The following is a 25,302-nucleotide window of genomic DNA, read 5'->3' on the forward strand; positions in this document are numbered from 1 at the left end:
CATGTCCGTAATCGTTGTCAGGTCCTTCAGTCCGGACCAGATGTCAGCATCAGCAGTCGCTCCAGACTGCCCTGCATCACCGCCAGCGGGTGGGCTCGGAATTCTGAGCCTTTTCCTCGCACCCCCAGTTGCGGGAGAATGTGAAGGAGGAGATGTTGACAGGTCGCGTTCCGCTTGACTTGACAATTTTCTCACCAGCAGGTCTTTCAACCCCAGCAGACTTGTGTCTGCCGGAAAGAGAGATCCAAGGTAGGCTTTAAATCTAGGATCGAGCACGGTGGCCAAAATGTAGTGCTCTGATTTCAACAGATTGACCACCCATGAATCCTTGTTAAGCGAATTAAGGGCTCCATCCACAAGTCCCACATGCCTAGCGGAATCGCTCCGTGTTAGCTCCTCCTTCAATGTCTCCAGCTTCTTCTGCAAAAGCCTGATGAGGGGAATGACCTGACTCAGGCTGGCAGTGTCTGAACTGACTTCACGTGTGGCAAGTTCAAAGGGCATCAGAACCTTGCACAATGTTGAAATCATTCTCCACTGCGCTTGAGACAGGTGCATTCCACCTCCTATATCGTGCTCAATTGTATAGGCTTGAATGGCCTTTTGCTGCTCCTCCAACCTCTGAAGCATATAGAGGGTTGAATTCCACCTCGTTACCACTTCTTGCTTCAGATGATGGCAGGGCAGGTTCAGTAGTTTTTGGTGGTGCTCCAGTCTTCTGTACGTGGTGCCTGTACGCCGAAAGTGTCCCGCAATTCTTTTGGCCACCGACAGCATCTCTTGCACGCCCCTGTCGTTTTTTAAAAAATTCTGCACCACCAAATTCAAGGTATGTGCAAAACATGGGACGTGCTGGAATTTGCCCATATTTAATGCACACACAATATTGCTGGCGTTGTCCGATGCCACAAATCCACAGGAGAGTCCAATTGGGGTAAGCCATTCCGCGATGATCTTCCTCAGTTGCCGTAAGAGGTTTTCAGCTGTGTGCGTATTCTGGAAAGCGGTGATACAAAGCGTAGCCTGCCTAGGAAAGAGTTGGCGTTTGCGAGATGCTGCTACTGGTGCCGCCGCTGCTGTTCTTGCGGCGGGAGTCCATACATCTACCCAGTGGGCTGTCACAGTCATATAGTCCTGACCCTGCCCTGCTCCACTTGTCCACATGTCCGTGGTTAAGTGGACATTGGGTACAACTGCATTTTTTAGGACACTGGTGAGTCTTTTTCTGACGTCCGTGTACATTCTCGGTATCGCCTGCCTAGAGAAGTGGAACCTAGATGGTATTTGGTAACGGGGGCACACTGCCTCAATAAATTGTCTAGTTCCCTGTGAACTAACGGCGGATACCGGAGGCACGTCTAACACCAACATAGTTGTCAAGGCCTCAGTTATCCGCTTTGCAGCAGGATGACTGCTGTGATATTTCATCTTCCTCGCAAAGGACTGTTGGACAGTCAATTGCTTACTGGAAGTAGTACAAGTGGGCTTACGACTTCCCCTCTGGGATGACCATCGACTCCCAGCAGCAACAACAGCAGCGCCAGCAGCAGTAGGCGTTACACGCAAGGATGCATCGGAGGAATCCCAGGCAGGAGAGGACTCGTCAGAATTGCCAGTGACATGGCCTGCAGGACTATTGGCTTTCCTGGGGAAGGAGGAAATTGACACTGAGGGAGTTGGTGGGGTGGTTTGCGTGAGCTTGGTTACAAGAGGAAGGGATTTACTGGTCAGTGGACTGCTTCCGCTGTCGCCCAAAGTTTTTGAACTTGTCACTGACTTATTATGAATGCGCTGCAGGTGACGTATAAGGGAGGATGTTCCGAGGTGGTTAACGTCCTTACCCCTACTTATTACAGCTTGACAAAGGCAACACACGGCTTGACACCTGTTGTCCGCTTTTCTGTTGAAATACCTCCACACTGAAGAGCTGATTTTTTTGGTATTTTCACCAGGCATGTCAACGGCCATATTCCTCCCACGGACAACAGGTGTCTCCCCGGGTGCCTGACTTAAACAAACCACCTCACCATCAGAATCCTCCTGGTCAATTTCCTCCCCAGCGCCAGCAACACCCATATCCTCCTCATCCTGGTGTACTTCAACACTGACATCTTTAATCTGACTATCAGGAACTGGACTGCGGGTGCTCCTTCCAGCACTTGCAGGGGGCGTGCAAATGGTGGAAGGCGCATGCTCTTCACCTCCAGTGTTGGGAAGGTCAGGCATCGCAACCGACACAATTGGACTCTCCTTGTGGATTTGGGATTTCGAAGAACGCACAGTTCTTTGCGGTGCTTTTGCCAGCTTGAGTCTTTTCAGTTTTCTAGCGAGAGGCTGAGTGCTTCCATCCTCATGTGAAGCTGAACCACTAGCCATGAACATAGGCCAGGGCCTCAGCCGTTCCTTGCCACTCCGTGTGGTAAATGGCATATTGGCAAGTTTACGCTTCTCCTCCGACAATTTTATTTTAGGTTTTGGAGTCCTTTTTTTACTGATATTTGGTGTTTTGGATTTGACATGCTCTGTACTATGACATTGGGCATCGGCCTTGGCAGACGACGTTGCTGGCATTTCATCGTCTCGGCCATGACTAGTGGCAGCAGCTTCAGCACGAGGTGGAAGTGGATCTTGATCTTTCCCTAATTTTGGAACCTCAACATTTTTGTTCTCCATATTTTAATAGGCACAACTAAAAGGCACCTCAGGTAAACAATGGAGATGGATGGATACTAGTATACAATTATGGATGGACTGCCGAGTGCCGACACAGAGGTAGCTACAGCCGTGGACTACCGTACTGTACTGTGTCTGCTGCTAATATAGACTGGATGATAATGAGATGTAGTATGTATAAAGAAGAAAGAAAAGAAAAAAACACGGGTAGGACTAGGTGGTATACAATTATGGATGGACTGCCGAGTGCCGACACAGAGGTAGCTACAGCCATGGACTACCGTACTGTACTGTGTCTGCTGCTAATATAGACTGGTTGATAATGAGATGTAGTATGTATAAAGAAGAAAGAAAAAAAAAAACCACGGGTAGGTGGTATACAATTATGGATGGACTGTCGAGTGCCGACACAGAGGTAGCTACAGCCGTGGACTACCGTACTGTACTGTGTCTGCTGCTAATATAGACTGGATGATAATGAGATGTAGTATGTATAAAGAAGAAAGAAAAAAAAACCACGGGTAGGTGGTATACAATTATGGATGGACTGCCGAGTGCCGACACAGAGGTAGCTACAGCCGTGGACTACCGTACTGTACTGTGTCTGCTGCTAATATAGACTGGATGATAATGAGATGTAGTATGTATAAAGAAGAAAGAAAAAAAAACCACGGGTAGGACTAGGTGGTATACAATTATGGATGGACTGCCGAGTGCCGACACAGAGGTAGCTACAGCCGTGGACTACCGTACTGTACTGTGTCTGCTGCTAATATAGACTGGTTGATAATGAGATGTAGTATGTATAAAGAAGAAAGAAAAAAAAAACCACGGGTAGGTGGTATACAATTATGCATGGACTGCCGAGTGCCGACACAGAGGTAGCTACAGCCGTGGACTACCGTACTGTACTGTGTCTGCTGCTAATATAGACTGGATGATAATGAGATGTAGTATGTATAAAGAAGAAAGAAAAAAAAAACACGGGTAGGTGGTATACAATTATGGATGGACTGCCGAGTGCCGACACAGAGGTAGCTACAGCCGTGGACTACCGTACTGTACTGTGTCTGCTGCTAATATAGACTGGTTGATAATGAGATGTAGTATGTATAAAGAAGAAAGAAAAAAAAAACTACGGGTAGGTGGTATACAATTATGGATGGACTGCCGAGTGCCGACACAGAGATAGCTACAGCCGTGGACTACCGTACTGTACTGTGTCTGCTGCTAATATAGACTGGATGATAATGAGATGTAGTATGTATAAAGAAGAAAGAAAAAAAAACCACGGGTAGGTGGTATACAATTATGGATGGACTGCCGAGTGCCGACACAGAGGTAGCTACAGCCGTGGACTACCATACTGTACTGTGTCTGCTGCTAATATAGACTGGATGATAATGAGATGTAGTATGTATAAAGAAGAAAGAAAAAAAAAACCACGGGTAGGTGGTATACAATTATGGATGGACTGCCGAGTGCCGACACAGAGGTAGCTACAGCCGTGAACTACCGTACTGTGTCTGCTGCTAATATAGACTGGTTGATAATGAGATGTAGTATGTATAAAGAAGAAAGAAAAAAAAAACCACGGGTAGGTGGTATACAATTATGGATGGACTGCCGAGTGCCGACACAGAGGTAGCTACAGCCGTGGACTACCGTACTGTACTGTGTCTGCTGCTAATATAGACTGGTTGATAATGAGATGTAGTATGTATAAAGAAGAAAGAAAAAAAAACCACGGGTAGGTGGTATACAATTATGGATGGACTGCCGAGTGCCGACACAGAGATAGCTACAGCCGTGGACTACCGTACTGTACTGTGTCTGCTGCTAATATAGACTGGATGATAATGAGATGTAGTATGTATAAAGAAGAAAGAAAAAAAAACCACGGGTAGGTGGTATACAATTATGGATGGACTGCCGAGTGCCGACACAGAGGTAGCTACAGCCGTGGACTACCGTACTGTACTGTGTCTGCTGCTAATATAGACTGGATGATAATGAGATGTAGTATGTATAAAGAAGAAAGAAAAAAAAAAAACCACGGGTAGGTGGTATACAATTATGGATGGACTGCCGAGTGCCGACACAGAGGTAGCTACAGCCGTGAACTACCGTACTGTGTCTGCTGCTAGTATAGACTGGATGATAAATAATGATATAAAAAATATATATATATCACTACTGCAGCCGGACAGGTATATATTATATAATGACGGACCTGCTGGACACTGTCTGTCAGCAGAATGAGTTTTTTAATTTTTATAGAATAAAAAAACACCACACAAGTCACACGACGAGTGTACTTTTTCAGGCAGACATTCAATCACAATATACTATACTGGTGGTCAGTGTGGTCAGGTCACTGGTCAGTCACACTGGCAGTGGCACTCTGGCAGCAAAAGTGTGCACTGTTTAATATGTACTCCTGGCTCCTGCTATAACCTATAACTGCTCCCCAGTCTCCCCCACAATTAAGCTGTGTGAGCACAGTCAGATATTATACATAGATGATGCAGCACACTGGGCTGAGCACAGATATGGTATGTGAGTGTGACTGAGTCACTGTGTATCGTTTTTTTCAGGCAGAGAACAAGAACAGAACGGATTATTAAATAATAATAAATTATAAAACTGCACTGGTGGTCAGGTCACTGGTCATCAGTCACTAGTATAACTCCTCCTAAGCTCCAGTAAGTAAATGAAGTGTCTCACTCTCACTCTCCTATCTATTTTAATTTCTAAACGGAGAGGACGCCAGCCACGTCCTCTCCCTATCAATCTCAATGCACGTGTGAAAATGGCCGCGACGCGCGGCTCCTTATATAGAATCCGAGTCTCGCGATAGAATCCGAGCCTCGCGAGAATCCGACAGCGTGATGATGACGTTCGGGCGCGCTCGGGTTAACCGAGCAAGGCGGGAAGATCCTAGTCGCTCGGACCCGTGTAAAAAAACATGAAGTTCGGGCGGGTTCGGATTCAGAGAAACCGAACCCGCTCATCTCTAGTTCTGGAGACCATATTCCCCCCCCCGGTCTGAGGTGGTAGAAGCTAAGACAGGAGATCATTTTAAACATGCTTGGGATAGGCATATGATTAACCTTACAAAGAACCAAGGATCAAAAAGGGTTGAGACTACCTATAGGACAAAAAAAAGGGCTGACTTTAATATCAAAATGTATAATGTCCATAATTACTGTAATATGTCATATTTATTACCCATGATGAACGTAAAGTAATTAAAATTGACAGCTAAATGTCCTGTTGCCCTTAATTGATATTATGATCTATATATAGGATATATATATTGTTCAGGAAATACTTGATTTGCTCTCCCCCCCCCCCCCCGGTATCCCCCCAGCAGAACTATAAATTACCTGTGACAATACCTGAACCTATGTGGTAATAGAATTTCAGAGAAAATGGTCACATGCGTTTGCAAAGACATGTTTAGCTGCTGGCCTCGTCAAGACTTCTCCGATATCAGCAGTCCTAACACTACTTAATGGCAGTGCCCACATATTTGTCTAAGGCTTCATGATAAAGACTCATATAAAACGCATCCAGACAGAGGGCTAGCTTACCTGGGAGCCACCCCCAGGATCTCCCATTAGCACTACAATGAACAGCATGCCTTCCATTGAAAACAGAAAACAGCCCTCTGGTATACTACAGTATATGAACCTTTATTGTTGTTTGCTTTTGTGGGAGGGAGTTCTCTCCTATCTCTCTATTTGACCTTTTCTATTCTCTCTTTCTCTGATTTTAACTACACTGCCCAGATAGCTGCATATGTGCAGTTTGCCATCCAATGTTTTTTTCACTGCGGGTATTCACTGGCTATCAGTCTCCTTTCCTCCACTAATTTATTAATGAATCTTAGCCTTTTTATATGTCCCTTTATATCATATATTTTTAGGATTAGGGAGACAATATAATTTTTTTATACATAATTTTGTCACTTATGATACTTACTATATGATAATCACCATTCATTGAATGTATGTCAACCGCGCAGAGAGATAGTGCAAACATTACATATTTACAGTCATAATACATTACGGACAACATAATTTGCATATTTGCAAAGGATGTATGAAATATATGAAAACAGGTTTGTTCCAATATGACACAGTTGCCTATGTTTTTGTGTAAGAAGTGAACTTTCCATGAATGCATATACAGTATATGTAGATAGATAGATAGATAGATAGATAGATAGATAGATAGATAGATAGATAGATAGATAGATAGATAGATAAATAGATAGAGGTTTTGTGTATAAGAGTAATTTTAAGTAAGCTTCTCCTCAAATTAATTGATTCAATATATTCTTTTTTTTAAATTTAAAACCTTCTTTGCCTTAATAAATAAAAGGCTCCCACACCCTGACATGTCATTCACTACCATTATTTACTATGGATGCTATATATTCAGCTTGGATGGTGTTATGCACACCAGTGCCTGCAGGAAAGTACTGGTGTTTGAACTGTTATGCAAAACAGATGGACTCACAGACAAACTGGGGGATATGACATAATGTACACAGAAGGTGATAGGGTAACAAAATACACACAAAGTGAACAGAGAAGCCCAGAGGCTAAGGGACTGGGTATCTCCCTTGTATTAGAACTGCTCAGATGGAAAAGCAAGATGTTGTGTTTTAATACGTAGAGAACCCGAAATGCTGTTGCTAAGGGCAACAGCAAAACCCTAAAGGGTTACCAACGGGTGTGGCAGTAAACTCCTTGGTCAGAGATGGAATGATAGACACAAGGAGAATCTCCACAATCCTAATTCTCACTTGCAGTGCACAGGTTTTAGCTTACTGCCACTAAACTGACCCCTGACACCTAGCACAGTGAGACAGGATTAGACAGGCAAGTCTTAGAATACAGCCGCAAACTTGCTAAGTTCACAGAGTAGTAACAGAACCCCAGCAAGCTAAACGACTGACTCCAGTCTTACTGCTAGGTCTGGATTGGCAGAGTGTAATACCAAATCCCCAGGCCTATTTGCAGTAAGCAACAAACAAATACAAAGCTACACAGTACTGGCTAACTTTCATGAACTGACTAACCAACAAAGATTCAGCAGCATCTGCTTACCCTGAAAAGAGGCCTTATAAAGCAGGTGCTGTCCACGCCCCACTCAGACCTCACAGACTGTGAGCACAAAAACCAGCACCGGATCCCCTGCCGTGCACAGAGCCTATAACCACTGCACAGCAAAAGACCCGAACCGGAGTATCAGCTGCGCTCAGGTTACTCCACTAGCACTTGTCTCCCGGTTGCCATGACGATGTGGCAGCACAGGGCAGGAGACCCTAACAGTACCCCCCCTCTGACGAGGGGTCAAAGAACCCCTACCACCAGGTTTATCGGGGAACTGCGAGAAGAAAGAGCGTATCAGTCTGGGGGCATGAAGATCACAACTGCGCACCCACGACCGCTCCTCCGGGCCATACCCCTTCCAGTGCACCAAAAATGACAGCCGACCCCGAACCACCTTGGAGTCAAGAATCCTTTCAACAACAAACTCCCTCTGGCCACGTATCAGAAGAGGGGAAGGTCTTCCACTGGAAGAAGGATTACTAATCGCCCGTTTTAAAAGGGAACAATGGAATGTTTTATTGATACCCAAAGAACGGGGCAGATCTAACTGAAATGCCACCGGATTGATAACCCTGGTGATCTTATAAGGGCCGATGAACCGGGGCCCTAACTTATGAGATGGCTGTCTCAACTTCAAATTCTTGGTAGACAACCAGACGAAGTCTCCTAATTTGAAGCTGCAGGGTCTTTTCCGCTTATCAAAAACCCTTTTGGTCACTAATGACACAGACACAAGGGCTTTCTTCACTTTCCGCCAAATACCTCTAAGGACCGAAACCACAGAGGAACCACCAGGCGTGGAGTCCAGGGGGTCAAAAGAATTGGCCTTAGGATGATGCCCATACACACAAAGGAAGGGAGAGATCCCTGTAGCAGAGTGAGCCGCGTTGTTATAGGCAAACTCCGCCATGGACAGATGAGCAACCCAGTCAGTCTGACACTTGGAGACATAACACCTGAGGAACTGCTCCAAGGACTGGTTCACCCTTTCAGTCTGCCCATTAGACTGCGGATGGTAGCCTGACGACAAGCTGACAGAAATCTGGAGATTGGAACAAAATGCCCTCCAGAATTTGGCCACAAACTGGGATCCGCGGTCAGAGACCACATCAAGTGGCAACCCGTGGAGACGCACAACATGCAGCATAAATAATTCAGACAGGCATCTGGCTGATGGCAGCCCAACCAGTGGAACGAAGTGCGCCATCTTCGAAAACCTGTCAACGACAACCCAGATGGCTGTCATCCCCGAGGATTTGGGCAAGTCCACCACAAAATCCATAGAAATGTGGGTCCATGGCTTAGATGGGATAGAGAGTGGATGTAATGGGCCAACAGGAACCCCTCTAGGAGTCTTATTTCGGGCACAGATGTCACATGCCCGAACCCACTGATCCACATCCTTAGCCACCGAGGGCCACCACACCGCCCTAGATAGCAACTCCCGAGTTCTGGCAATACCCGGGTGACCTGCCGACTTCTTGGCATGGAATTCCAGGAACACTCGCTGTCTTAACCTAGGAGGCACAAACAAAAGACCTACCGGAAGGTCTGGAGGAGCCTGCTCCTGTGCTCTAAGGACTAATGATAAGAGGTCCTGGGTAATGCCCACTTTAATACATGATGGGGAAACAATGGGCAACGGCTCCTCGGTGGTCTCCTGGATTGGAGCAAAACTCCGCGAGAGCGCATCAGCCTTGATGTTTTTTGACCCAGGGCGATATGTTATCAAAAAATTAAAGCGAGCAAAAAACAAAGCCCATCGTGCCTGCCCTTCGCTGACTCTAAATATGCCAGATTCTTATGGTCAGTGAGAATTGAGACCACAAACTTAGCCCCCTCAAGCCAGTGTCTCCACTCCTCGAGTGCATCCTTAATAGCCAACAATTCCCGGTTACCCACGTCATAATTCATCTCGGCAGGCGAAAATTTACGGGAAAAGTAAGCACAGGGATGAAGGCGATTATCAGACACTCCCATCTGAGAAAGCACTGCCCCAATACCCATCTCAGAGGCATCCACCTCCACCACAAAAGGACGCTCTGGATCTGGGTGTCGCAGCACCTTGGCCGAAACAAATGCCCTTTTGAGACGGGCAAAAGCCGCTTTAGCCTCACAAGACCAGTGAGCAACATCCGCCCCTTTCTTAGTGAGTGCCACCAAGGGCGCCACTATAGACGAAAATCCAGCGATAAATCGTCTATAAAAATTTGCAAAGCCCAGGAAACGCTGAAGCGCCTTCAAACTAGTGGGCTGCACCCAATCCAGGACTGCCTGTACCTTGGAACCCTCCATTTGGAAACCTTCTGGGGAGATAATATATCCTAGAAATGCGATTTGCTGAACTTCAAATTCGCACTTCTCCAGCTTCGCCCCAAGCCGGTGGTCTCTGAGTTTCTGGAGGACTAAGCGTACATGCTTCCGATGTTCCTCCAGGGAATGGGAGAAGATTAGGATGTCATCTAAGTATACAACTAAGAATCTATCCAAATATTCCCTGAGCACATCATTCATGAAATCCTGGAAGACTGCCGGGGCATTACAGAGCCCAAAAGGCATCACCAAATATTCATAATGCCCTGAGTGGGTATTAAAGGCAGTCTTCCATTCATCCCCCTCTCTTATTCGGATTAGATTGTACGCACCGCGTAGGTCAATCTTAGAAAAAATGGTGGCAGTACGAAGCTGGTCAAACAAGACCGAAATGAGAGGCAGTGGGTATGAGTTTTTAATCGTGATACGGTTCAATTCCCTGAAGTCGATGCAGGGTCGCAACGAACCGTCCTTTTTACCCACGAAGAAGAACCCCGACCCAACTGGAGACTGTGAAGGTCTGATAAATCCCTTAGCCAAGTTCTCCTGAATGTACTCTGCCATAGCCTGAGTCTCAGGACGTGACAGGGAGTACAACCTGTTCTTGGGAAGCTTAGCATTTGGCAACAAATCAATGGCACAGTCATAGGGGCGATGGGGAGGTAGTACCTCTGCAACTTTTTTGGAGAACACGTCCGCAAAATCTGCATAACACCCTGGCAATCCTGGCAAACTTAGCTGCGAGAGCCTGACTGGAAGGCTCAAGCAACTCCTGAAACAATCAGTACCCCAACTAAGAATCTCCCCAGAGACCCAGTCAAATTGAGGATTGTGGGCCCTTAACCAGGGTAACCCCAACACCAATGGGGCAAAAGTACAAACAGTCACATAAAAGGACAATTTTTCAGAGTGTGTGGCTCCAATAAACAAAGAAATCTGGCTAGTGCAAGAGGTAATTTTACCTTGGGATAATGGTTCCCCGTTTAACCCACAAATCTCAATTTCCGATGCCAAGGGTACTAAGGGAACAGAGTGTTTCAGGGCGAATTGGCGGTCCATAAAAACCCCGTCAGCCCCACTGTCCACAAAGGCCTCAGTCTTGACAGTTTGACCGAGGATCTTCAAGGTCACCGGAATGATAAAAGTCTTCTTAGGAAATTCTGACTTCTGGCCTGACAGGATATTTCCCATCACCCTCAGGCCCTGAAGTTTTCCGGCTTTTCTGGGCATGATACTACCACATGACCTTTATTCCCACAGTACAAACACAACCCCTGCTGTCTCCTCCGCGTCTTCTCACGCGAGGAGAGGCGGGTAGCCCCAATCTGCATAGGCTCCTCAGAAAATTCCTCAGAGTCTGAGGTTCCCTTGGGAAGGAAGGAAATCTCAGTCTCCCTTTCAAGCCTACGCTCTCTCAGCCGTCTATCCACCCGGATGGATAACTGCATGAGCTGATCCAAGCTATCAGGCAAGGGATATTGTACCAGTTGGTCCTTTATCTGGTTAGAAAGACCTCTTCGGTACTGGTGTCTCAGGGCTGGGTCATTCCACTGGGTATCATGGGCCAACCTCCGAAACTCCGTACAGTAAACCTCAACTGGCCTTCGCCCTTGCTTAAGGATCGAAATCTGAGCCTCGGCTGAGGCCGTCTTGTCAGGGTCATCATACAACATGCCCAGTGCCGTAAAAAAAGCATCAACACTTTTAAGCGACGGACAGTCAGGCTGCAACCCATATGCCCAGACCTGTGGGTCTCCTTGTAGCAAGGAAATCACTATGCCCACCCGCTGAATCTCCGACCCAGAAGACTGAGGCCTAAGCCGGAAGTATAGCTTGCAGCTCTCCTTGAAACAAAAGAACTGCGAGCGATCTCCAGAAAAACGATCCGGGAGATTTACTTTCGGCTCCTTAACCCCTGCAGGTGCTGCTGCTGCGGGAGCTCCGCCAGCAGCCTGGGAGGTGTGCATTTTAATGGACAAATCATTAAATTGTCGAGTCAGGACCTGCACCTGATCGACCACCTGTTGCAACGTATTTTGAGGGGTATGCTCCATATTCCCACAAAATTTCAACAGGAGTATTAGGCTGCTGAATATGTTATGCACACCAGTGCCTGCAGGAAAGTACTGGTGTTTGAACTGTTATGCAAAACAGATGGACTCACAGACAAACTGGGGGATATGACATAATGTACACAGAAGGTGATAGGGTAACAAAATACACACAAAGTGAACAGAGAAGCCCAGAGGCTAAGGAACTGGGTGTCTCCCTTGTATTAGAACTGCTCAGATGGAAAAGCAAGATGTTGTGTTTTAATACGTAGAGAACCCGAAATGCTGTTGCTAAGGGCAACAGCAAAACCCTAAAGGGTTACCAACGGGTGTGGCAGTAAACTCCTTGGTCAGAGATGGAATGATAGACACAAGGAGAATCTCCACAATCCTAATTCTCACTTGCAGTGCACAGGTTTTAGCTTACTGCCACTAAACTGACCCCTGACACCTAGCACAGTGAGACAGGATTAGACAGGCAAGTCTTAGAATACAGCCGCAAACTTGCTAAGTTCACAGAGTAGTAACAGAACCCCAGCAAGCTAAACGACTGACTCCAGTCTTACTGCTAGGTCTGGATTGGCAGAGTGTAATACCAAATCCCCAGGCCTATTTGCAGTAAGCAACAAACAAATACAAAGCTACACAGTACTGGCTAACTTTCATGAACTGACTAACCAACAAAGATTCAGCAGCATCTGCTTACCCTGAAAAGAGGCCTTATAAAGCAGGTGCTGTCCACGCCCCACTCAGACCTCACAGACTGTGAGCACAAAAACCAGCACCGGATCCCCTGCCGTGCACAGAGCCTATAACCACTGCACAGCAAAAGACCCGAACCGGAGTATCAGCTGCGCTCAGGTTACTCCACTAGCACTTGTCTCCCGGTTGCCATGACGACGTGGCAGCACAGGGCAGGAGACCCTAACAGATGGTAACCTTTTTCCAATGTTACTAATAGGCCTGGAGTTTATCAGAGATAGGCAGATCAATATGTTTCCACAAAAAGTGGCAACTCTATATCTGCTGGGGAATTAAACCTCTTCAGGGACGAATTGTGAATGTTAGAGATATATATTTTAAAGTTTTTTTATATATTTTCTTGAAAAGATAATAAATTTCAAGTTAAGAAAAAACTGTAGAAAACTGTTTTATATATGGACCGATTTAGTTATAAACACATACTGTATTCAAACTTCAAAAAGTTTTGCAACTTTAAATAACCGTTAAGTAAATGTACACATAAGTGCCAGTATCCCTGAAAAGGTAAATCAATCACACTTTAAAAGTTTGAAGTTACATATGGTCATTTTCTTTTCTTTTCTTTTCTTTCTAATTAAAACAGGTTATATACTGTATGCTGCTTTTATATTTAATTTCACTTTTTTTTCAGTGAAGGAAGCAATACGAGATTCAGTATAGCGGCATTAATTGTGGTGCAAGTAATTAAGCAAAATTGTTTACTACTTTAACACAATGTCAACAATATCTTGATGTCTCCAGTTTATTTGCATTTTGTTACAACTGTTCAGCAACAAATTTACATAATTCCAGGAATCTTAGGAAATTAAAACGGTAAAACACGCAAGACATTACTAACTATTGGATTATTAGCCATTATTGCCTCAATTAGCAATTTAAAATTGATCCGTGATGTTCAGATGATCTGCTAATGGATTTAAATGCTTTCAAATATTAATGTACTTTTTTTTCATAGATGAATTAAAATCCACTTTTCCTGGAACTGCTAAAGGCGGAGAAGCTGGCGATAGTTGTACATTATGTGGAAAGGCTCATGGTTAATTAAATGAATACTTAGCATTACACTATTCACTTTGGTGCCACAAAATTATTTCTCATTGATTTCTACATTTGAAGCCAATGATTCAATTTACTTCAACCGTGTGTGTGTTCTAATGTCATCAAAATAAAATGCTTAAAGATGAAAGCATGAAATAATAAATACTTGATGTATACAATGTTATATGTGTGTATGTATATATATATATATATATATATATATATATATATATACTCTCCCAATAACAGAGTCACTCCTGGGCTGCCAACTCGGTGAAGAAATCAAGGTGCTTTAATCAAATCACTGATTAAAGCACCTTGATTTCTTCACCGAGTTGGCAGCCCAGGAGTGACTCTATTATTGGGAGAGTATGTTTGAGGTTGGCAAGCCTCTGGAGTGCACCCTGGCAAGTTATTGAAATATCCCGTGGAGTGCCGGCTGTTCGAGTTGGGTATATATATATATATATATATATATAGCAATGGTAGTAGACGTCTGGCCCTGAGGACGGGGTTAGGTCCCCGAAACATGTTGGCCCTAATAAAGTAAATTATCTTTCTCACGCTGTGGAGTCTGCATGAGTGCCGCCCCTACTACCATTGCTATCTACTTGGGATTTTGTATCTCTAACTGGGAAGGCACCTCAGCTGTTGTTGCCATTCGGAGTGGAGTGCCGGGCTGTTCCTGTTTGTTCTATATATATATATATATATATATATATATATATGTACTGTATATATTGTAGCTACTGTAAATATTGTATACATATAGATGTATAAATTATATAAATTATATATATATATATATATATATATATATATATATAAAATCAAAAGCAACGTCCGTCACCCCCACAGCTAATTCAAATAAGCAGGTGACTGAGAGTTAAGTAATAATAAAGGAGCACAATGCAAACTGAATGCCGATTGCATTGGGCTCCGATATAAATATATATATATATATATATATATATATATATTAGCAGATAAGCGACGGCAGCGGCCAAAATCACAGAGGGTCTGCGTTGTCTTCCCAATGATCCATACAACGGTGAGATGGAGAAGACAGTCCATGATTAACCTCCCTATTTTTGCTTTAGCTTTTTTTTTCAGAACTTAATTTGTAACCAAATGATGGGATTTTAGCTCTGTATTTGTAGCAATATGATGAGCAACAAGCTGGTAAAGCATTTCTTGTTGGAAGCAACTTCTCTCTGCGGTGGGACTCATTTTAAGTCGAGGTTATGAAGATTGTGTGACATTGGACAGATGTATTAACCTGGAGAAGGCATAAGGAAGTGATAAACCAGTTATAAGTGCAAGGTGATAAACGCACCAGCCAATCAACTCCAATATATAAATTAACAGTTAGAAGCTGATTGGCTGGTGTGTTTATCACCTTGCACATATCACTGGTTTATCACTTCCTTATGCCTTCTCCAGGTTACTACTATTGTTTGTGTTCAGCTTTTTCTGTTTAAATTAGCACTTTGTTTTTGTGCTTCCCAAATTAGCATTGTTATTTAGATATGTAAGTTAAAAGCAAACCGTGAGTATAGTGATACTCCATCCATATCTACTGCAATATTTATTCCAGTGAAATATAAGGTGTTTTTTTTAGCACAGTTTGACCAGAGGTTGCAGTGTATTGACATTTCACCTCCACCACCACATGTTAACATGGTATTTCATGATGAACAATGGACTATTAGGTACATATATACTAAAGTGTAGATTTTTAATTATGAAGATGTTACCCATAGCAGCCAATCAGATTCTACTTATCATTTATCTAGCACCTTCTTGAAGATAATTGATAGAACCTGATTGGTTGCTCTGGGCAGGGCCGGTTCTAAGACTTTTTGCGGCCCGGGCAAAATATGGGGGCGTGGCTTCAATTGGGGGCGTGGTCACGACGCTGAAAGAAAAAAATAAAATAAATAAAAAGTATACTTACCATCCCCGTTCCTGATCCAGACCCCCTCCGCCGGCGGCGCCACTCTTCTCTCCTCTCTTCGATCTATGGGAGAGACAATATTACGTCTCTCCCATAGAACAACATAGACACTAGAGGTCAATTATGACCCCTAGTGTCTGTGCCACTATGCTGTGCGGTGCGCGATGACGTCATCGCGCATCGCACAGCAAAGGTCCTCTACACGAAGGGAAACTAGACCGTAGCGTCTAGTTTCCCTTCATGGAGAGGACCTTTGCTGTGCGGTGCGCAATGACGTCATCGCGCACCGCACAACTAAGGTCCTCTCAATGAAGGGAAACTAGACGCTACGCGTCTGGTTCCCTTCAAAGCGGGGGGCACAGCAGGGCACTGCGGGGGGCACAGTGGCGGATCTTGCCCTGGTGCGGCGCCCTCCAGATGGCGCCGGCACCCTCCGGAAGGCGGCGCCCCGGGCAAAAGTACCGCTTGCCCGTGGCAAGAACCGCCACTGGCTCTGGGCCAAGATCGCAGCATGCACAGGTCACACCAATGCGTTTTAGACTCGAGGAAGAGCTCCTGTAAGCTCAAAATGTGTTGGCTGTGTCCTGTGCATGCTAGAACTTGATGCTGGATTGTTTGGGAGCCAGACAGGGTATTCATCCAGAGGCACTCTGCCATAAACACCTGTGGCTCCTACAACACCAGCTGGGTATGAGCTACTCCATTTGATTTGACTACTATTTGCTTTACTTGATACTAAGTCTGTATTCACAGATTCTGCTGCCTAATTTGCTTGTTTGCTGTGTGAGCTAATTCTTTCATGCACCATAGCACTTTTTGGTTGCAACATAGCCTAGTTCTTATGTGTTCCATTTATGTCTTATTTTAATTTTCTTATTTTTTATGAAAAAATTGTCATCAGATGGAATTGCCAACAAAGAAGTTTTTTTTACATCACTGAGCACCATAAGTTATTGCGTTTCTATTACATTGCCATTAGAAAGCTGTATGTTTGAAGTATATTTGCTCAGCAAAATAAAGGGCAATATTGTAAGATGAAAGGATTAATTTAAAGGGAAGGAAGTCAGCATAAGAAAAACATTTCTTGCACTTGTACTCAGCAGTTCATGAGAACGTTTACATGTACTGTTGCATGCATTCATAGGTGTGCCACGATGGCGGTATGAATTGTTAAGGCCAATATGGGAGGCCAAAGGAAACGTGGTTGCTTTCAGATAGTGGAATGGCAAAGTTGGAGAATCTAAAGATGGAGCCAAAGTGGGAGAAGACATGGTCAGGGAAATGTCCATCATAGTGGGTGGAATATGAAGTCTACTGGGAGAAAACAAAGAAGAAAGAATTTGAAAGAAGTTTAGTGGCAGTAGAGTAGGCAAGTTAATGGAGAGGAAATAAGTGAGGAAGACAGTAATGTTATTAGGAATTTGGGAAACTGAAAAATAAATAAAGCAACAAAAGTAGAGCACGGAGAATACATGAATAGTTTGGACATGAAAGAAGAGTACAGGAGAATAGTTCTTTGGGTATGACTTAGAAGAAAGTAGAACGTTGACTCTACTGATCTATTGTAGGAGTGTGACTGAGGAAGAGACCCCTGTACGAGAGAACTAATGTAGTAGTAATGAGTAGTGGGAGCAGAGAGTGGGATTGCATCGGGTCCAGGGTTGGGAGAGATATTGCAAGCAGCCATGAAATGAAGAATGGTGAGAAAGAGGAAATGCAAGAAGGATTTGTGGGGGGTTCAGTATGATATCCCATTTGTGGTTGTGAGATTTGTTTCAGCATATGTAGGCTGGTGAGTGTGGCAGGTGCAGGAGACAAAACAGTTTATAGGTGCAGACTAATGAGGAGGGAAATAGAAAAGGAGAAATAAAACGGGATGGCGGCATAGCATACTGGAGAGACAGGATGTGCTTGGAGAGAAGTGTGGTGACTATGAATTATCTAGGGTAGGTAATGATTGAGTGGGGTATAACCTTGTATCAAAGGAAGAGGAGTAGGCTACTTTACTGCCCCCTACATGAGCTAATAGAATAGGCAGTCTCTGCATCTCTGATTACAGAATGCGGACACTTGAGCTCATTGATCCAACAGCCAGTTGCAGCAAAAATAGCAGTTGAGCTTAGTACAATCAGTCCATGCCCACAGTGAAAATCTAAGCGCACTTATGGCACTCAATAGGCATAGCTGTATTTGCAGGGCAGAGTGCACTCCATAAATGACCTCCTATGAATTTACAAGTAATAAACATGCAGTCAAGCACCTAAAGAACAATACAATTGCTCTTTCCAATATTCTCTCAGCATCTAATTACCGGTGGTGATAATGAACAAAAAAATAATGTGAAAATCAATGTAAATATATATTATTAATGTTCTCATGTGTACCCCACTCATCTGCCAATATAAATAAGACTGTATTTAATATTTGAAGAGCAATACTGAACTAAAATCTTTTTTTTCATTAAAGCTGTGACATTCATAATTAGTTCTCACTGTAACATGATAAATTCATGCAGATTGCTAGAAGCATATGAAAAAGGATCAAGGCTAAAAAGAATATGATATAATGAGATTGAATCTTAGGCCCCATAAGGAATGTCCTTCCCTTTGATCTTTTTTTTATTTTGTTATTTTAATTATTTATTTATTCTTAAGACATTTTCATTATGAACCGTGCATTCTGTCACACTATTTCACACAGAAAGGGGTTTTCATCTTAACATGAAAGGAGTGAAAATAGAATATTTTCCAAACAGGTGCCACACATTTCCCTGGGTTCCTCAGCAGTAAGAGGATGTACCATTAACCCTTTCAGTGACAGTCTGAGGAGCGATGAAAACAGAAATTGTATATATCGATCAAAGATATCAGTGTTATGTATTAGTCGCTGACATTAGTAGAAAGCAATGCAGGCAGAGAACAGCCATGAAAGGAGTGGACCAGGTATCTACACACAAGAAACATCAGAGCAAGAACACAGGTTCTTGGGAAGCAGCACTCATGGCCAAATAAGTAGCCTACAGTTACATTTCTTTACTCCTTATGCATCTGTTGATGCAGGCCAAATGCACAACTTTCCACATGCATGAGGAGAAGTGCAAATTAGTAGTATTTGCAAATACAGATCAGAATGTAAACATTTTCCACTGATTCATAATTTCTTTGTGTTTATCTCTGTACAGTGTCGGACTGGGGCATGTAGGGCCCACCGAGGGAATGCAGTGGTAGGGGCCCATGTTTAGGGGTGTGACCAGTCTGCTGAGGGTGTATGGCCTGCCACCACATTGGTTTTACTAACCATTAGAGAGTGCAACGTTTGGGCCCCTTCATAAATATATGCAGTAAATGTAGCTACTGCATGCATGATAATGTACCAGATTAATAACAGCAATGCACTGTATACACCATAGTCCAGTATAAGGTAACATATGTATAATGTATAAATCAAGTGCACAGTCTAGAACCTGATCCTTATAGCAGGAGGTGGGGCCCCAGGCAGTGGGGCCCACCGGTGGTTTCCCCTCTACCCCCGTGGGCCAGTCCAAGCCTGTCTCTGTATACTATTAGAGATACAGTAATTGGTACTGTAATGGGCACTAAACATTCACTTACACCCCAAAAAGTCCTTCCCATTTTATTGTCATATTAGTATAGCTTGTAATGCTCATTTAAAAGGCCTATTGATACGGTATTACGGGATGTAATAATGTTACTGGCGGTTGGGATCCTGCCAGTCAGTATACCGATGCCAGAATCCCGACTGCCGGTCACCCGATCCCAACCTCGTATTACAGAAAGGTATCTCGTTTATTGATTAAATGTAGTAACTTAACTACTTAGATTAAGAGTAATGGGCATTGGGGGGTTATTCAGAATGCGATCGCAGTGCAGAAATTAAGAAACACAGGGAATACCGGTTGTCCCCCTGCATACGCAGTCAGGCTGCATATGCAGGCGCAACGGCGCCATGGTTTCCGTCTCAGCAATGACATGCCTGCATTTCCCGCACCACTCCCCACCAATGCTGTGACGCAGCCCCCGAACGCCCGCCGGCTGTCAATCATGCCAGGATGTAATTGCATTGTGAAAGTCTGCATCCGCGTGGTGTGGTCGCAGTGCAAGCTCAGATGGCCGATAATCAGCCGATCTGTGATTTCTCAATTTTACAACTGATGCTGAATAACCCCCACGATTCAGATGTGGTTGGAGTTGCTATCACTGTTGCCATATGCAGCAGGTGACATCACTCCTCCTGATTGCATCAGTGAGCCGTGCAGATCCAACTAAGAGGCCAGGAATTCTCCATCTTCCCGTTTTAAGGATATCCATGCTTAGGCACAGGTAACCATAGGCGTGCGCAGACACTGACGGGCGGGTGCCGCTCCGGACTTCCCCTTCTCCACGGCATTATAGTGTTCTCTCACCTCCCCTGTCCTGGATATAGACTGCTTACCTGGGCTGCCCAGGTGAGCAGTCTATGGGCCGCCCAGGTGAGCAGTCTATATCCAGGACAGGGGAGGTGAGAGAACACTATAATGCCGTGGAGGGGGGGAAGTCCGGAGCGGCACCCGCCAGTCAGTCTCTGCGCACGCCTGTGCAGGTGACTTAATTAGTACCTCAGTCAATTTGATTTAACCCTATGGGTCTGCTTAGACCAACATAATATTAAAAGCTGCTAAAAACAGTCTATGGAAGCTTCCACACTCCCTGTGTTGTACAATCAAAATCGCGCCCCAGTCAGTTTCTACGAAAATACATTTTGTAAATGTGCCAAGAATGGCAGGAATCTGGCCAGTAGGATGGTGCATACACAACTGAAGAGATAGACTAGGGACCAATCAGAGAGGTCAGCTCGATAACACTGAACTGTAATGTAAAAAGAATAATTTTCTTACGAGTGTCAAAGGCATAAAACCCTACTAAGGCTATTACAAAAGCAAATGTTAATTATGACTACCTCTACAAACCATTACCCCATGATAATGTAAAAAGAAAAAGAAAAAGAGATAGAGGGAAGAAAAGAGAGAAGGGAGGGGTTAGAGAGACAATTATGGTGATGGATAGATAGAGCGAGCGAAAGAGAGAGACAAACAGTGAGGGGGGAGCGAGAGATAGTGAGAGGGGAGAGAGCGAAAGAGTAAGAGGTGCAGTGAGGCAGAGAGTGAGTGATGGAGAGAAAGAGTGTGGAAGAGAGTGAGTGGAGGAGAGAATGAGTGAGGGGGAGAGAGATTGAATGGGGTAAGAGAGTGAGTGAGGAGGAGAGAGTAAGTTCCAAGTTGGGTCTGGGAGAGGGTTTGTCCTAATAAAGCTATTAGGCAAGTAGAAGCTACTGTAAGTATTCTTTGGTTATTATATATTTGTACTTTGTAACATTAGCATTAATGTTCACATTGACAAGAGCAGCTTAAGAGTACTACAATATTTGCTGTATGAATTGATATGAATCAATATTATATGTATCTGCAGAATCTTTGCAGAATAAAAAGAAATCAGAAGAGTAAAACAAACCTGACACCCTGCGATATCATGTGACAGTGGTATCACATGACCTGAGTCTGTATATGGGTATGTATATGTCCAGTCAGTCACTGGAGCCTTTGTTACTGATGATAATTGTTGGCTACTTGTAGCCCTGATCTGGCAACTCGGATCTGCACTAACATAAAAGGCGAGGACATCCATTAAAGCCACCTGTCATACTGAGTACTAGATACTGTACAATTCATTGATTTGTTCACCTTAGAATTAATGTGAACGTGAGTAACAAATAATAAAATATAACACATTAAACCTATTTATAGTTTCTATTTTATGACATAAGGTTACGTTTTGTAACAGATCAGATCCGTTATTCTTTATCTATTCCTCATATTAGACTTGTTGAATCTCTTTTACCTCCAGTACATCTCCTATGAAAAAATTCAGACAGACGTTCATAGCAAAGTGTTGTCATTGTGGAGTTGTATTTGCTTTCAGCATACACCATACAGAAGGGAATTAATGACAGACAGGTTCAATTAAAACATGAGAAGCAGCAAATATTGTATAGAGATAACACAATTTAATGAACAACTCATTTTACAGTAGTATTACATTCCATCCCTATCCTTTTGGGGTTTATAAGGGAGGAGTTTATAAGTAAGATCATATATGACAGATGTGGAAGTTCCTCAGTAAATGATGAAACAAGGAGAGGAGCTTCACATCCATGTAAGGATACTGGCGTGTATTCTCAGTCACACACTGCTATGACAGCTTTAAGCATCTTTTGCCATAGTCACATTTGTAACTTTATGCTTATGCTAGTTAAGGCCCTTCCCTGGTGTACAAGCCAGCGTCTGACTGTGCAATACGGCCACTGTGTGCATCCTTAGGCACAACAAGAACACTAGATGTTGCCATCAGTCTCACCAATATTACATGCACCTGCCCCTAGCTAGGTGCAGTCGTGCAGAATCCCCGTCAGAGTATGGCCCCATAGGATGCAATAAAGCTATGCGACATGCCTGCAACACTCCCATTACATGCCCATAAGTGCATCACTGTGCAGCTGAATAGTAACCTCCCAGTCACTGCCCAATACATTTCCAAAACTCCAGTACTGTGAGTCTCTGTTACTACTGTGACTCTGGTGATCATTCCGATGTTGATCGCTAGCTGCCGTTGTTCGCCGCGCAGCGATCAGGCTAAAAATCTGCATTTCTGCGCATGCGTATGGGCCGCAGTGCGCACGCGCGACGTACTTTCACAAAAAATGATGCAGTTTCACACAAGGTTGAGCGACACTTTTCAGTCGCACTGCTGGCCGCTGAGTGATTGACAGGAAGTGAGTGTTTTTGGGAGGTAACTGACCGTTTTCCAGGAGTGTGCCAAAAAACGCAGGCGTGTCAGATAAAAATGCAGGCGTGCCTGGGGAAACGGGGGAGTGGCTGCCCGAACGCAGGGCGTGTTTGTGACGTCAAAGCTGGAACTAAATAGTCTGCAGTGATCGCAAGGTAGGAGTAGGTCTGCAGCTACTCAGAAACTGCATGAAAATATTTTGAAGCAGTTCAGCGAACCTTTCGGTCGCACTTCTGCTAAGCTAAAATACACTCCCAGAGGGCGGCAGCTTAGCGTTTGCACTGCTGCTAAAAGCAGCTAGCGAGCTATCAACTCGGAATGAGGGCCTCAGTGCATACACCCTGTGGGATATATGCACTGTGCGGCTTTATAGCAACATAGATGGATGTTCAGATGAAAAACCCCATTTGTGTGGATACCAGCATTGTATGGGACTTAGAATTAGTGATGTGCACCTGAAATTTTTCGGGTTTTGTGTTTTGGTTTTGGGTTCGGTTCCGTGGCCGTGTTTTGGGTTCGAACGCGTTTTGGCAAAACCTCACCGAATTTTTTTTGTCGGATTCGGGTGTGTTTTGGATTCGGGTGTTTTTTTCAAAAAACCCTAAAAAACAGCTTAAATCATAGAATTTGGGGGTCATTTTGATCCCATAGTATTATTAACCTCAATAACCATAATTTCCACTCATTTTCAGTCTATTCTGAACACCTCACACCTCACAATATTATTTTTAGTCCTAAAATTTGCACCGAGGTCGCTGGATGGCTAAGCTAAGCGACACAAGTGGCCGACACAAACACCTGGCCCATCTAGGAGTGGCACTGCAGTGTCAGACAGGATGGCACTTAAAAAAATAGTCCCCAAACAGCACATGATGCAAAGAAAAAAAGAGCTGCACCAAAGTCGTTGTGTGACTAAGCTAAGCGACCCAAGTGGCCGACACAAACAAATGGGCCCATCTAGGAGTGGCACTGCAGTGTCACGCAGGATGGCCCTTCCAAAAAATACTCCCCAAACAGCACATGACGCAAAGAAAAAAAGAGGCGCAAGCTCTTCCCGTCCAGTGTTGGGAAGGTCAGGCATCGCAACCGACACAATTGGACTCTCCTTTGGGATTTCGAAGAACGCACAGTTCTTTGCTGTGCTTTTGCCGCAAGTCTTTTCTTTTTTCTAGCGAGAGGATGAGTGCTTCCATCCTCATGTGAAGCTGAACCACTAGCCATGAACATAGGCCAGGGCCTCAGCCGTTCCTTGCCACTCCGTGTCGTAAATGGCATATTGGCAAGTTTACGCTTCTCCTCAGACGCTTTTAATTTTGATTTTTGGGTCATTTTTTTACTGATCTTTTGTGTTTTGGATTTTACATGCTCTGTACTATGACATTGGGTATCGGCCTTGGCAGACGACGTTGATGGCATTTCATCGTCTCGGCCATGACTAGTGGCAGCAGCTTCAGCACGAGGTGGAAGTGGATCTTGATCTTTCCCTATATTTTTAACCTCCACATTTTTGTTCTCCATATTTTAATGCGCACAACTAAAAGCCACCACAGGTATACAATGTAGATGGATGGATAGTATAGTATTATATTACTTATGGAGGACGAGTGCACTGACGACACAGAGGTAGGTACAGCCGTGGCCTACCGTACTGCTTATATATATAATATACTGTATATAACGGACCTGGTGGACACTGTCAGCAGACTGCTAAACTAGTATGAAGAAAAAAAAACACCACAGGTAGGTATACAATACAATGTAGATGGATGGATAGTAAGTATAGTATTATATTACTTATGGAGGACGAGTGCACTGACGACACAGAGGTAGGTACAGCCGTGGCCTACCGTACTGCTTATATATATAATATACTGTATATAACGGACCTGGTGGACAGTGTCAGCAGACTGCTAAACTAGTATGAAGAAAAAAAAAAACACCACAGGTAGGTATACAATACAATGTAGATGGATGGATAGTAAGTATAGTATTATATTACTTATGGAGGACGAGTGCACTGACGACACAGAGGTAGGTACAGCCGTGGCCTACCGTACTGCTTATATATATAATATACTGTATATAACGGACCTGGTGGACACTGTCAGCAGACTGCTAAACTAGTATGAAGAAAAAAAAACCCACCACAGGTAGGTATACAATACAATGTAGATGGATGGATAGTAAGTATAGTATTATATTACTTATGGAGGACGAGTGCACTGACGACACAGAGGTAGGTACAGCCGTGGCCTACCGTACTGCTTATATATATAATATACTGTATATAACGGACCTGGTGGACACTCTCAGCAGACTGTTAACTAGTATGAAGAAAAAAAAAAAACACCACAGGTAGGTATACAATACAATGTAGATGGATGGATAGTAAGTATAGTATTATATTACTTATGGACGACGAGTGCACTGACGACACAGAGGTAGGTACAGCCGTGGCCTACCGTACTGCTTATATATATATAATATACTGTATATAACGGACCTGGTGGACACTGTCAGCAGACTGCTAAACTAGTATGAAG

Source organism: Pseudophryne corroboree, chromosome 5, assembly GCF_028390025.1.
Source record: "Pseudophryne corroboree isolate aPseCor3 chromosome 5, aPseCor3.hap2, whole genome shotgun sequence".
In the NCBI taxonomy this organism is placed as follows: Eukaryota; Metazoa; Chordata; class Amphibia; order Anura; family Myobatrachidae; genus Pseudophryne; species Pseudophryne corroboree.